Source organism: Pongo abelii, chromosome 4 (assembly GCF_028885655.2).
Source record: "Pongo abelii isolate AG06213 chromosome 4, NHGRI_mPonAbe1-v2.0_pri, whole genome shotgun sequence".
Taxonomy (NCBI): domain Eukaryota; kingdom Metazoa; phylum Chordata; class Mammalia; order Primates; family Hominidae; genus Pongo; species Pongo abelii.
Window position 1 is genome coordinate 59373329 of NC_071989.2, and position 14896 is coordinate 59388224.

The window sequence follows — 14896 nt, forward strand, 5'->3', positions numbered from 1 at the left end:
AGAAGCAGGAGAAAAGATAGTGTTCCAACTAGGGGAAGGGTAGGAGGACCAGAAAAAGGTCAGGAATAAGCACAGCATTGGAGGAGAGCAGGTCCTTGAATTATCTTGGCAAATCCAGCTCTTCCCCCTCTTGCTTGTGATTTTCAGACAGAATGTACTAAGAATGTAATGTTCCCAGATAAGTAGAAACTGTTCAGAACAGCTTAAGCTTTGTCCTTGTCCCTTTTAGAATAGCATATCTTGTGACACAACCCAGTTCTCCTGGAATACAAAACCCATAGCAGAATGCTTTGAGGGTCTCATAGATGTGATGTGAAGTGGGGCATGTGCAGATGAGACTCCTTCAACCCTGGGCACCTTTCCTGAGCCTTAGGTGAACAGCTTGTTTATGGATCCAAGGCTTCTGTTAATTCTTGCTACTTACCTGTGAGTAACAAAGTTGTTTTGCCTGACTTGTGCAAGTCTTTTTTCTCACATAACACACTCTCTGGCATCTGGCTTAGTACAAAACTTCCTGCCAGATCTAAGGACCTTGGCAAAAATTAATGAGGTATTTAGAGCCTTCCCCTGGAATTGGTAACTGGTGCATGGTATTTCCCTCCCAAGGATTGATATTGATGCATATTATTCTAATTAATAAGCATCTTCCCTCAACCACAAATTAAAAAAAGCAGCCTAACCAACACATCCTTTTCAAATGAGATTGACAAACAGAAGCCTTTTGCTTTACCCTTTTTAACAGTTGGAAATATAAAATTTACTATCCATTTCCAGTCAATTATTGACTCTGGGTCTCTGAAATATCAGAAAGAATTAATTTAGGCAAAGAGAAGTAGCTATTGCCAGTAAAACCAATTAGAATCACAAAATCACAGAATCATAAAAGGGAAGGAAGAATAAGAACATATCTGGTTCTTACCACCTTTAGTCAAGAGAATCCCTCAACTTCCCAAATAGACAAGAAACCAACTTTTTAATGGCTATAACAATATTTTACAGTCTTTTTTAGATGTCAATTCTCATTGTGTTATTACCTTCAGTATTGACATATAAATGCATTTCATTGGCTCAAAACTATAACCTTAATTTTGAAAGACAATAATTGAAACAGAGACCTAAAGCTTGAAATCTACCAGAGGTGCTTTGTGAAAATAACTGTACTCCTAACACCTAATTCTTTCCACTGCTTTAACCTCTCATTGTTAGCCTGTGGTTAATGTAAACTTGATATTCCTGAGAGAAATCTAAAATACACAACAGGATTATTACCTAACAATAGGGACAAAGAGGAAAACACATGGAGTTCATTTAGATAAGTTTCAAATCCCTGGCCATTCGACTCTCACAAACAAATATATGCAATTATAAAAATAAGACCAGCCTGGGCAACATAAGGATACCTCATCTCTACAAATAATAACAATAATAATAATAAAATTAGCTGGGCTTGGCGGCACACATATGTGGTCCCAGCTACTAGGGAGGCTGAGGTGGGAGGGTTGCTTGAGACCAAGTTGTCGAGGCTGCAATGAGTCATAATTGGGCTAATGTACTCCAGCCTGGGCGACAGAACGAGACCTCTGTCTCAAAGTAAATACATAAATAAATCACAACATCTGCAGGACACCAACATACTTTCTCTCATATTTGAGCCATTTAATTTTAGAAAGTGAATTATAAGAGTTATTGTTGATGAGTTTAATAATCACATAACTGTCACTTTACTCAATAATCAGCTGTAATATTTCCTTCCTTAATGCTGCTTACTGTACACAATTGTGAACTGAAAATCTTTATAAATTTTGACTTTATAAGTATGTAAAGAAGCACTATTTATGTGCTTATCTCTGAGGAGTGTAATACCAATGATAAAAGGAAGAGCAATTATATTGGAGGACTATATTTTCTCAATATTTACCTTTAAATGTGTGACATTTAAAGAGACTTCCCTAATAAAATGATTTTTTTTGTTAGTAACAATGTGGAGAAAAAACATCCTACTCATAGTTGTGCACATAGTGCAACTTTTACAGGAAATGATTTAAATAAATTTTTAAAATTTATCTAGAAATCCCACTGTCAGAATTTTACCTTACAGATAGACATAACTGTATGAAAATATGAGCAGATGGATTTCATTTCAGCTTTTTTGTAGTTGCAAAAATAAATAAACAGCAACAACAAAACAGCAAATATTAAAAGCAACTGTTCCATCTACAGGGGAATGGCTAAATAAGTTAGGGGATACTACCAAAAAAAAATATCCACCATGGAAAATAAAAGCAAACATAATATTTTAAAAGCTCTCCAAAATACAGGCTCAAATGTAAAATTCAAAGTACAAAACAATGCATATAACACGATTTATTTTCTGTAAAACAACTAAAATAATATGTAGGTAGATACACCTCTATTTTCTTTTTTCTCTTTTTTAAAAAACTGGAAGAACTCAGAAAAAAATTTTAAAGATTACCTTAAAGAAGCAGAACAAGAGAAAATGCAGGAAGATTTTTAATGTTTCTAACCTGTAACTTCTCACGTGGCTTGGTTCCCTATCTGTGTATGTGTACAGTTTTGTTATTGTTTTTATTGTTTTTAATTCTACACATATTTTTGTACACTGAGATTCAAGGTTGTAATTGCTTTTCATTTGTGCTATTATGTGATGTTTAAAAATGATGACTTATAGATACATGTTTTATTTTACACACACAAAGAAACTGGAAATTCTGACTGCTTAGGGCTTTAATCATTACTTTATTATAGCAATGGGCATGAGATTTTTTGGAGGGGAAGATGTTGCACATCATGTTTCAAAATTATTTAACTACAGAATCTTTTTTAAAAAAAAATCCATAGAGATCAACATTTCACGCATGAAATGTAAGAAAATTCTTACTTAACTGATCAATAAAGTGTCAGTTTAATGAGCTCCTTGTGATGATTGTGGTGGTGGTTGTTACTTATAGAGAACATGATAAAATTAGTTGATTTAAGTCCTATAAGTCCTTTTACCTTGATTCTTATTCTATACCAACTAAATGTATAATTTTCTAGTTTAGAGCAGAGGTCAGCTTTTCTCATAAAGGAACAGATAGTAAATATTTCCAGTTTTGTGAGCCATATGATCTCTGTTGCAACTACTCAACACTGCCTATATGGAGGGAAACCAGCCATAAACAATATACAAACAATGGGGCATGCCTGTGATTCAATAAAATTTTACAGACAAAATCAGACAACAGTCTGGATTTGACCCACAAGTCATAGATTTTAAAATCCTGATTTAACATTACTTTTCATGTATATTGTCTAAACTAAGAATCAAATATTTCTATAAAGCTGTGGTATGCTGCATCGTTTGATCATACACTCTTCAACAAACTAGGCAACTCTATTTACACGAGCATAATTCTCATGGATTGCTGACAGCTGAGAGCTGCCAGCCTGCAGCATTCTCAGCAGTTGTGAGAAAAATTCCTTCAGTTCTAAAAGGGAACTGCGGACATCAGACAGCATTTACTAGGACTCATCTCTTTAACATAGATATCTGACTCTGATCACTATCATATTTACTTATTTGTTCAATGCTAGAACATACCAAAAATAGTTTTAAAATTGCCAACCCACCCCATTGGGAAGGTTGGAGAAGGAAAACTAGTAACTAGAGTTCAATATTGGTTTAGCTGTCTTTTTAGTCTCAAAGTATATCGTGAATATATTGTGTTCAAAGGTCACTTGTGTTATTTCTTTCTCCCCCCTTCAGTGTGTTTATGGTATTCATTTGAAATACACTTCTTTCTTATTTTTTATACTTTAAGTTCTAGGGTACATGTGCACAAAGTGCAGGTTTGTTACATATGTATACATGTGCCATGTTGGTGTGCTGCACCCGTTAACTTGTCATTTACATTAGGTATACCTCCTAAAGCTATCCCTAACCCCTCCCCCCACCCCATGACAGGCCCCGGTGTGTGATGTTCCCCACCCTGTGTCCAAGTGTTCTCATTGTTCAATTCCCACCTATGAGTGAGAACATGTGGTGTTTGATTTTCTGTCCTTGCGATAGTTTGCTCAGAATGATGGTTTCCAGCTTCATCCATGTCCCTACAAAGGACATGAACTCATCCCTTTTTATGGCTGCATAGTATTCCATGGTGTATATGTGCCATATTTTCTTAATCCAGTCTATCATTGATGGACATTTGGGTTGGTTCCAAATCTTTGCTATTGTGAATAGTGCTGCAATAAACACATGTGTGTATGTGTCTTTATAGTAGAATGATCTATAATCCCTTGGGTATATACCCAGAAATGGGATGGCTGGGTCAAATGGTATTTCTAGTTCTAGACCCTTGATGAATGGCCACACTGTCTTCCACAATGGTTGAACTAGTTTACAGTCCCACCAACAGTGTAAAAGTGTTCCTATTTCTCCACATCCTCTCCAGCACCTGTTGTCTCCTAACTTTTTAATGATGGCCATTCTAACTGGTGTGAGATGGTATCTCATTTTGGTTTCGATTTGCATTTCTCTGATGGCCAGTGATGATGAGCGTTTTTTCATGTGTTTGTTGGCTGCATAAATGTCTTCTTTTGAGAAGTGTCTGTTCATATCCTTTTCCCACTTTTTGTTGGGGTTGTTTGATTTTTTTCTTGTAAATTTGTTTAAGTTCTTTGCAGATACTGGATATTAGCCCTTTGTCAGATGGGTAGATTGTAAAAATTTTCTCCCATTCTGTAGGTTGCCTGTTCACTCTGATGATAGTTTCTTTAGTTTCTTTTGCTGTTCAGAAACCTTTAGTTTAATGAGCTCGCATTTGTCAATTTTGGCTTTTGTTGCCATTGCTTTTGGTGTTTTAGACATGAAGTCCTTGCCCATGCCTATGTCCTGAATGGTGTTGCCTAGGTTTTCTTCTAGGGTTTTTTTTTTTTTTTCTTGACATTTATTAAATAGACTAAATTTATTTTAATGGCAATACAAACAAATTACAAGGCTAATTAGTTTTCTACTTTAGTATTTTTACATTATTTAGTGCATTTATAAGTGATCTAACAATTTTAAGAATTTTACTACATAAAAAAGCACTTTGTAATAAAATGTGAAAATAAAAGAATGAATAAGACATGATTCTCGCTTCACTCATTTTCTACTCTTCTAGGGTTTTTATGGCTTTAGGTCTAACATTTAAGTCTTTAATCCATCTTGAATTAATTTTTGTATAATGTGTAAGGAAGGGATCCAGTTTCAGCTTTCTACATATGGCTGGCCAGTTTCCCCAGCACCATTTATTATAGGGAATCCTTTCTGATTTCTTGTTTTTGTCAGGTTTGTCAAATATCAGATGGCTGTAGATGTGTGGTATTATTTCTGAGGGCTCTGTTCTGTTCCATTGGTCTATATCTCTGTTTTGGTACCTGTACCATTCTGTTTTGGTTACTGTAGCCTTATAGTATAGGTTGAAGTCAGGTAGTGTGATGCCTCCAGCTTTGTTCTTTTGGCTTACGATTGTTTTGGCAATGTGGGCTCTTTTTTCGTTCCATATGAACTTTAAAGTAGTTTTTTTCCAATTCTGTGAAGAAAGTCATTGGTAGCTTGATGGGGATGGCATTGAATCTATAAATTACTTTGGGCAGTATGGCCATTTTCACAATTTTGATTCTCCTTATCCATGACCATGGAATGTTCTTCCATTTGTTTGTGTCCTTTTTTATTTCATTGAGCAGTGGTTTGTAGTTCTCCTTGAAGAGATCCTTCATATCCCTTGTAAGTTGGATTCCTAGGTATTTTATTCTCTTTGAAGCAATTGTGAATGGGAGTTCACTCATGATTTGGCTCTCTCTTCGTCTGTTATTGGTGTATAAGAATTCTTGTGATTTTGGCACACTGATTTTGTTCCCTGAGACTTTGCTGAATTTCCCTATCAGCTTAAGGAAATTTTGGGCTGAGACTATGGGGTTTTCTAAATATACAATCATGTCATCTGCAAACAGGGACAAATACACTTCTTATATTGACTAGTTTCTGTTTGTATTACATTTTAGTTTTTTACCTTCAATCCCTGTTGATTTTATTCATTCCCTCATTCATTCATTCAACTTGAAGTGAAATATTAACACTTCCAAAAGTGAAACCTACCCAAAATATATACTCAGAGAAGTATCACTCCACTCCCCTATGCCTTTCACTCACGTGCATACTCTCTGTTCCTCTGATCTGATCCCATTAATTCCCTGTAGGCAACCAAGCTCACTCTTTTCTGAAATTTCTCTCTGTGTTTCTTTTTTGTAATGTGAAACACATCCTTACTTGCATTCTTATTTCTTCATTTTCTTACATAAAGGTTAACTATAATTAACATTTTTAACTTTTTTAAGTTAAGCATATATTGTGGCAATCTCATCAGTTCATAGAAAGCTTGCTCATTTTTTTATACAGTTGCATAGTTCTCCATTGGTGGACATCTCATAGTTTACTCAGCTAATCACCTATGGTACAGTATTTTAAGCTGTTCCTAATATTTTACAATTACAAACGATGTTGCATTTAATAAACTTAAGCATGTATGTTTTTGTGTTCTGAGAACTGTGTCTTCAGAGTTAATTTCTAGAAGATGATTGCTAGGTATTTTATATTACTAGATTTTTTAAAAATTGAGTCCATTATGAACTCCCTAAATAAATCCTATTTGTGTATAATTTATTACTTCACTAATATGGTATTGGATTCTTTTTATTAATATTTTATTTTGTATTTTTATAATAATAATATTCACAAATGACATTAGTCTGTAATTTTCTTTTATTGTACTAACCTAATCAGATTTAAATTTCATTGTTATACTTCCTACTAAAAAAGAATTAAGAAATATCCCTTTATTTTCTATGTGCTAATTCACTTAGCTTTGGGACCATCTAGTTTTTGAAGGTTTAGTGGAATTTTCCTGTGAAAATATCTGACAATAGTGCTTTTGTGTGAAGTATTTCCTAAACAATTTTTTCTGTTTCTTCTATAGAAGTTGCTATGTCTTCTAAACACAATATCCAACCATCTAGGTTTTCAGATTTTATTTGTAGGGAATGTCAGCAAATTAGTTTGGTATGTGTTTAATTTAATCATTTTAAATATTTATTTCACCCCTTGTTATGTATTATGTGAGATTAGGATTTTCTTTCATTTTCCTCTTAGTGATTTGTTTTGTTAATTTTTCTCAAAAAGCAAAACAGGATTTTGAATACAATAGATACACTGTTTTCAATCTATCTCATTTATTTTCTGTTTGTATACTTATTTCTGTGTGTGTGTATATGTGTTGCTTTGTTTTGTGCTCTTTTACTAGCTTCTGGGGCTGGAAATTATATAATATTCATTCTTTCATTTTCATTAATACAATGGGATGTTTTCTGAGATACGAGTTATTAGGGACCAGGCACGGTGGCTCACACATTGGGAAGCTGAAGTAGGTGGATCAATAGAGGTCAGGATTTCAAGGCCAGGCTGGGCAACATGGCAAAACCTCCTCTACTAAAAAATACAAAAATTAGCCAGGCGTGGTAGTGCCGGCCTGTAGTCCCATCTACTCAGGGGGCTGAGGTATGAGAATCACTTGAACCTAGGAGGTGAAATTTGCAGTGATCTGAGATCATCCAACTGCATCCCAGAAAGAAGAGAGAGAGAAAGAAAGAAAGGAGAGGAGAGAAAGAAAGAGACAGAGAGAAAAAAGAGAAAGAAAAAGAAAGAAAGAAAGAAAGAAAGAAAGAAAGAAAGAAAGAAAGAAAGAAAGAAAGAAAGAAAGAAAGAAAGAAAGAGAAAGGAAGAGGGAGGGAGGAAGGAAGGAAGGAAAGAAGAGAGAGAAAGAAAGAAAAGAAAGAAGAGAGAAAGAAAGAAAGAGAGAGAAAGAAAGAAAGGGAGGGAGGAAGGAAGGAGAGAAAGAATAGAGAGGAAAGAAAGAAAAAGAAAGAGAAAGAAAGGAGAAAGAAGAAAGAAAGAAGGAAGAAGGAAGGAAGGAAGGAAGGAAGGAAGGGAAATGAGTTGTTAGGTGATTCTGTCATTGTGCAAACCATATAGAGTTTACTTACACAAACCTAGATGGTATAGCCTACCACACACCTAGGCTATGTGATATAGCCTATTGCTCCTAAGGCTACAAACCTGAACAGCATGTTTCTGTACTGAATACTGTAGACAATCATAACACAATGATAAGTATTTTTGTTTCTAGACATAGAAAAGGCACAGTAAAATAAATACAGTATTATAATCATATGAGACCACTGCTATATATGCTCTCTGAAGTTGACAAAGATGTCATTATACAGAGCATGACTGTATAAGTATATAAAAGTTATACATTTTCTACTGGCTATTGCTTTAAATGCATATCACAAATTTTGAGATGTAATTTTTTAAACTTCTGATTATGAGATAATTGTAGATTCACACGCACTTGTAATAAATAATACATAGATCCAGAGTATCCTTCATTTAGCTTCCTTCAATGCTAACAACTTGCTCAACTGTATCACAATAGCACAACTAGGAAATTAACATTAACAGAATCTATTAACCGTATTCAGATTTTACCAGTTTTGCATACATTTCTGTGTGTGTTTGTGTGTGTGTGTGTGTGTAATGGTTAATTTTATACATCCATTTGACTGGGCTGAGGGCTGCCCAGATAGCTGGTAAAACATTATTCCTGGGTATGTCTGCTAGGGTGTTTCCTGGAGAGATTAGCATTTGAATCAGTAGATGAGTAAAGTGGATCCACCCTCACCAATGTGGGAGGGTGTCATATAAAACTGTTAGGCCCAGATAGAATGAAAAGGTGATATGAGGGCAAATTCACTTTCTCCTCTTGAGCTGGTGCATCCATTTTCCCCTGCTCTCACACATTGGAACTCCTTGTTCACAAGCCTTCAGACTCCAGGACTCACACCTGCAACTCCCTCCCCTGGCTCTCAGGCCTACAGCTTTGGACTGGAAGCTGTATCATTGGGTCTCGTGGTTCTTAGGCCTTCGCGCTCAGACTGAATTACACCACCAGCATTCCTGGTTCTCCAGCTTGCAAATGGCATTTAATGGAACTTCTCAGTTCTCACCACCATGTGAGCCAATTCTCATAATAAATCCCCTTCTATAGGGATATGTGTGTGTGTGTGTGTACTTAATTCAATTGATTCTGTTTCTCTGATGAACCCTGGGTAATGCAGTGTGTGTGTGTGTGTTTGTTTAATTCTATGAAATGTTATCACATATATTTGTATGATTGTTATTAAAGTCAAGAAACTGAAAAGAAACTGAACAGTTCCCTTAGCATCTCTTGTGCTACCATTTTACAATCACAACAAACTAGATTTCTCCCTGTCTCCTTACCCATGGCAACACATAAATCTGTTTAGTGAGTGATCCAGTTTCTTTGCATCCTTGTCAGAATTTGTTATTATAACTATTTTTTTTTTAATTTCAGCCTTTCTGATATGTGTGCAGGGCTAGCTCAGTATGGTTTTAATTTGCATTTCCTTAATGGCGAATAATGCTGAACATCTCATGTGCTTATTTGCCATCTGTATATCCTCTGCTGTGAAATCTATGTTCATGTCTCTTGTCAATTTTCTATTTGGGTTTCTTATTTTTATAGTTAGATTTGATAATTTTATTTTACATATTCTAAATACAAGTTATTTTTTACATATGTGGTTTGCAAATCTTTTCCCACAATCTATAGCTTGTCATTTTATCCTTTTCACAGGATAGAGCAAAAGGTTTTGTACAGTAAAACTTTTTTGTTTAGCAAGGTTTATAACTTTGATGAGGTCTATTTTTATCAATTTTTACTTTTATGGAATATGCTTTTGGTGTCAAGTCAAATAATTTTCACTTAGCACCACATCCCAAAGATTTTCTCTTATGTTTTCAGTAAAATTCTGTGGTGTTACATTTTACATTTAAGTTCATAAGCCACTTAGGTTAATTTTTGTAAAAGGAGTGAGACTTTAGATTGAGATTTTGTTTTAGTGTTTTTTTCTACAGTGCTCAATTGCCCCAGCACCATTTATTAAAACATCTATCTTTCCTCCATTGTTTTTTGTCTTTGTCACTAATTAGTTGGCAAAATATGTCTTTTCCTTTACCAACTCCACCAACACCACACAATCTTCATTACTCTAGCTAGACAGAAAGCCTTAGTATCAAACAGGATCATTCCTTCCACTTTATTCTTTATTTTTCCAAAATTCTTTTGGCTATTTCAGCTCCAATACCTTTCTATATGAATTTTAGAATATGTTTATGTCAACAAAAAGTTTACCTGGGATTTCTTATAGGAATTGCATTATACCTACAGATCAGTTTGGGGAGAATTAACTTTTTTTTGTTTTGTTTTGTTTTTTACTGTAAGGAGATTTCAAAACAATGAACATGGAATGCCTCTTTACTTATTTAGACCTTGTTTGATTTTTTTCATCAGCATTTTGGAATTTTTACCAAACATATATTGTAAATTTTTTAGATTTGTATTTAGGAATTTCATTTTCTTTGGAGCTAATGTAAATGATTTTGTATTTTTTTTCAGTTTCATTCTTTGTATATGAATAAATTTTTGTCTGTTGAGCTCGAATCCTGCAACCTGAATGACCTGAATGTACTTGCTAGATCTAAGAATCTCTTTTTGTAGACTCTTGAAACTATTTACATAAACAATTATAAGTTAGTATAATTTTAGTTTTCCTTTTCACCTATAAACATTAAATTCCTTTTCTTACCATATTGCACTGGCTGGGGGTGTCTTCATTATTATTATTTTAGTTGTGCATCTCCTTTCACCAATGTATTAATTATGTCTTTTTATTCCATATTTTTGATATCTTGGGGCCTTGCTGAACCTGGAGGAACTGCCCCTCTCAGGGCTAATTCTTAGACAAGGCATACAACTCATCTCTGAACACACCTGTAATGTGCAACCAACCAACCCTCATACCCCCAAACCACCTCCTTCATTGGGCTCTCTCACAGTTTAGGCAAGTATCCACCTGCCCTTATCACCTCAGGGCCAGGTACCAAACAACCTGGGGCAGTCCCTATGTCCCAGAGCCCACTAGAATTACTCAAATTAGCCCAGGCTAAACCTGCTTACCTTGCCTTGCCTGTCTCTTTCTACAGAAACCACAATAAAGTCTCTTGCCCATATTTTCCCACTCCACCTGCATCCTGACCATTCTGGTGCTTCCCCATGTGGCCTCCCCATGGCAAGGCATGGCCCCTCCTCCTGGGATCTGTGTATATAACAAGCGGTCTTTCCAACGGCAGTCCTCTCTTGATCTCTTTGCCTTGCCATACCTAAATAACAATAAAACTTTTATTTTAAAACAACAAAAGAGTTTATCAACAGAAGATTTTTATTCCTGTTGGAAATACCCTTTTGATTTTTAAGTCCTGTAACTACTTTCTAGTTTTATTGCATTGTTAGAAAATGTTATTAGTCTATTCTAGTTTGTCAGGGCATAGAGATCAATATCTAACTATAAGATGTATTTAGTTGATTTTGTTGTGCAGGTCTATATACTTACTTGTCATCTTAATCTTAGAGAGATGTATAAAAGTCTCCAATATTCAGTATGTTTCTACCAATGTCTTCTTATATTGCCTGTAGTGCTTGCTTCATAAGGGTAGTTATTTGGTGCATCGGTGATCATAACTATTATATTTTTTATTTTGAAATGAAATGTGCCTTTCTTTGTCCTATATAATAACTTTTGACTTGAATTCAACTTGTCTGATATCAGAATTGCAATCTACACTTTCTTATTATTTCCATTTGCCTGTAATTCCTTTGTCCATCTCTTTGTTTTGAACCTTTCCAAATCCTTTTGTTTAGGTTTGTTCTTATATGCATTAAACAGTTGAATTTTGCTTTATGAGTTAAACTGAGAATCTCTTCCTTTCAATAAGTAAGTTAAACCCATACACATTTATTAAGATGATTGATATGCTTAGTCTCTACCCTGCCCAATTATTTAAGTTATAATTACAATATCTGTTCTATTTGCTTTCTCTATGTAATATGTTCTCTTTACTTGTTGATTTTAAAACTGAAATAACATTTTATTTTTTGTCCTAATGGCTATCTTTACACTTTTAAAGTGCCCCTTTGTTCTTGTTTTCTTATCTAACCTTTTACTGGCTGGTCAGTTTGTGATGCTATACTTTGACTATACCTATTGCCTATACAAAAATTAATGAATTTATTCTACTTGCCTCTTTTCCACTTCCTTGTCCCCTTTTTAGCTGTATTATTTCTTCTGTCCAAAGGTATATTAGTATATTATATTTTAATACTCATCTCCACCCTTGTTTTAGTTTCAGATCATCAATTTAAAATACTAAATACATATCAGCTGAGTTTTTTGGCTGAAATTTCCTCCATTACCCTTTGATTTGATAAAGCTCATCTTCTCTTAGAATGCTCAAGAAATAAACCTCAATATCTTGAATGTTTTAAATTTTTTATTTATAGCCTTCACACTTTTTTTTTTTTTTTTTTTTTTTTTTCTTTCTTTTATTATTATTATTATTATACTTTAGGTTTTATGGTACATGTGCGCAATGTGCAGGTAAGTTACATATGTATACATGTGCCATGCTGGTGAGCTGCACCCACCAACTCGTCATCTAGCATTAGGTATATCTCCCAATGCTATCCCTCCCCCCTCCCCCCACCCCACAACAGTCCCCAGAGTGTGATGTTCCCCTTCCTGTGTCTTCAATTCCCACCTATGAGTGAGAATATGCGGTGTTTGGTTTTTTGTTCTTGCGATAGTTTACTGAGAATGATGATTTCCAATTTCATCCATGTCCCTACAAAGGACATGAACTCATCATTTTTTATGGCTGCCAAAATTGACAAATGGGATCTAATTAAACTCAAGAGCTTCTGCACAGCAAAAGAAACTACCATCAGAGTGAACAGGCAACCTACAAAATGGGAGAAAATTTTCGCAACCTACTCATCTGACAAAGGGCTAATATCCAGAATCTACAATGAACTCCAACAAATTTACAAGAAAAAAACAAACAACCCCATCAAAAAGTGGGCGAAGGACATGAACAGACACTTCTCAAAAGAAGACATTTATGCAGCCAAAAAACACATGAAAAAATGCTCACCATCACTGGCCATCAGAGAAATGCAAATCAAAACCACAATGAGATACCATCTCACACCAGTTAGAATGGCAATCATTAAAAAGTCAGGAAACAACAGGTGCTGGAGAGGATGTGGAGAAATAGGAACACTTTTACACTGTTGGTGGGACTGTAAACTAGTTCAACCCTTGTGGAAGTCAGTGTGGCGATTCCTCAGGGATCTAGAACTAGAAATTCCATTCGACCCAGCCATCCCATTACTGGGTATATACCCAAAGGACTATAAATCATGCTGCTATAAAGACACATGCACACGTATGTTTATTGCGGCATTATTCACAATAGCAAAGACTTGGAACCAACCCAAATGTCCAACAATGATAGACTGGATTAAGAAAATGTGGCACATATACACCATGGAATACTATGCAGCCATAAAAAATGATAGCCTTCACACTTGAAGGATAGCTTACCTAGGTAAAAAAGCTTTGTTCAGACATTCTTTCCTTGAGTGTCCTGAAAATGGTGTCCTGAAAATGTTACTCGTTGTTGTCTTTATTTATATGCTGTTTTGAGAAGGCTGATAGTCTAATTTTCATGATGGGTATTTATTTGTTTGCTTGTTTATTTAGGCTGAGGCATGGGGGGCCTTGGTCATATTTTATTTTTAAAGTTTAATAGTTTTATAAAAATATGTCTATGGTTGGATTTTTCTGAATCAATCTCCACAGGTAATTGGGAAGCCCTGATGATTAATGTCATTTTATTTCTTGAAATTGTTCCTGTCTTATATATTATATATACTAGTTTTGTTTCTGTGTTTTATTTTTCTTCTTCAATAATTTCAAATTAAGCTTATGTGGATCTTCTTTGCTTGCATATTTCAACCACTTTTTCTCTGGCCCAATTTACTTCTTTCTTATCTCAATTTTTGTTCTCTTTGATGTTTTCCTACTTTTGTTTCTCAGGCATCTTGTAATTTAGTCTTATTATTATAAAATTTTCTCTTTTTCTTCTATATCTTTCCTAAGATCAATCAAATACCATTTTATTTCTTGATGGTTTTGGGTACATTTCTGTCCTTTCTAAAATTGCTAACCTAAGATTGTTGGTTTTTTTTAATATTAGCAAATGTTTGAGAATATGTAATTTATTTCACAATATTGGTTACATTTCTGCTGTGTGTGGTGGGAGGGAGAAGCTTTCATTAGCTAAAATAGTTTGATTCTTGTTTTTAGTTTTCTCTGATAGTGTCTTTCTGGAAGTCAAAATTTATTTTGCCATGAATTTCATGGACAGGACTCTTGATTTAGGGTGATTTAAAACATTCTTAAAGAAGGCCTACCCCACTCTTTGTCATGGTGAGAAAGTGCAATTTCTTTAATTGATGGCAGTTAGAGGACAGGTTTCCTGTTTTGTGCTCTGTTATTTTATTTATTTATTTGAGACAGGGTCTTGCTCTATAGCACAGGCTGGAGGGCAGTGGTACAATTGTAGCTCACTATAGCCTTGAACTCCTGGGCTCAAGCAGTCCTACTAACTCAGCCTCCCAAGAAGCTGGGAATACAAGCACTACCACACCTGGCTAACTTAAAAAAAAAATTTTTTTTTGTAGAGACAGTCTAGCTATGTTGTCCAGGCAGGTTTTGTTCTGTGATTTTTGTCTTTTCTTTTGTCTTTCAGTATTTTAAGTCCCTACTTGCTCTGTTTGTCTCTTCACTGCACAATTTTCAAAGTCTGACTCTATCTTCT

At 34.8% G+C, this 14896-nt stretch overlaps 1 protein-coding gene across 1 annotated transcript in view; it reads right to left on the reverse strand.

Moving 5' to 3' along the window:
• Window positions 1-14896, reverse strand: part of EMB (embigin) — a 126230-nt gene that overhangs the window by 20238 nt on the left and 91096 nt on the right. The gene's annotated exons all lie outside the window — the stretch shown is intronic.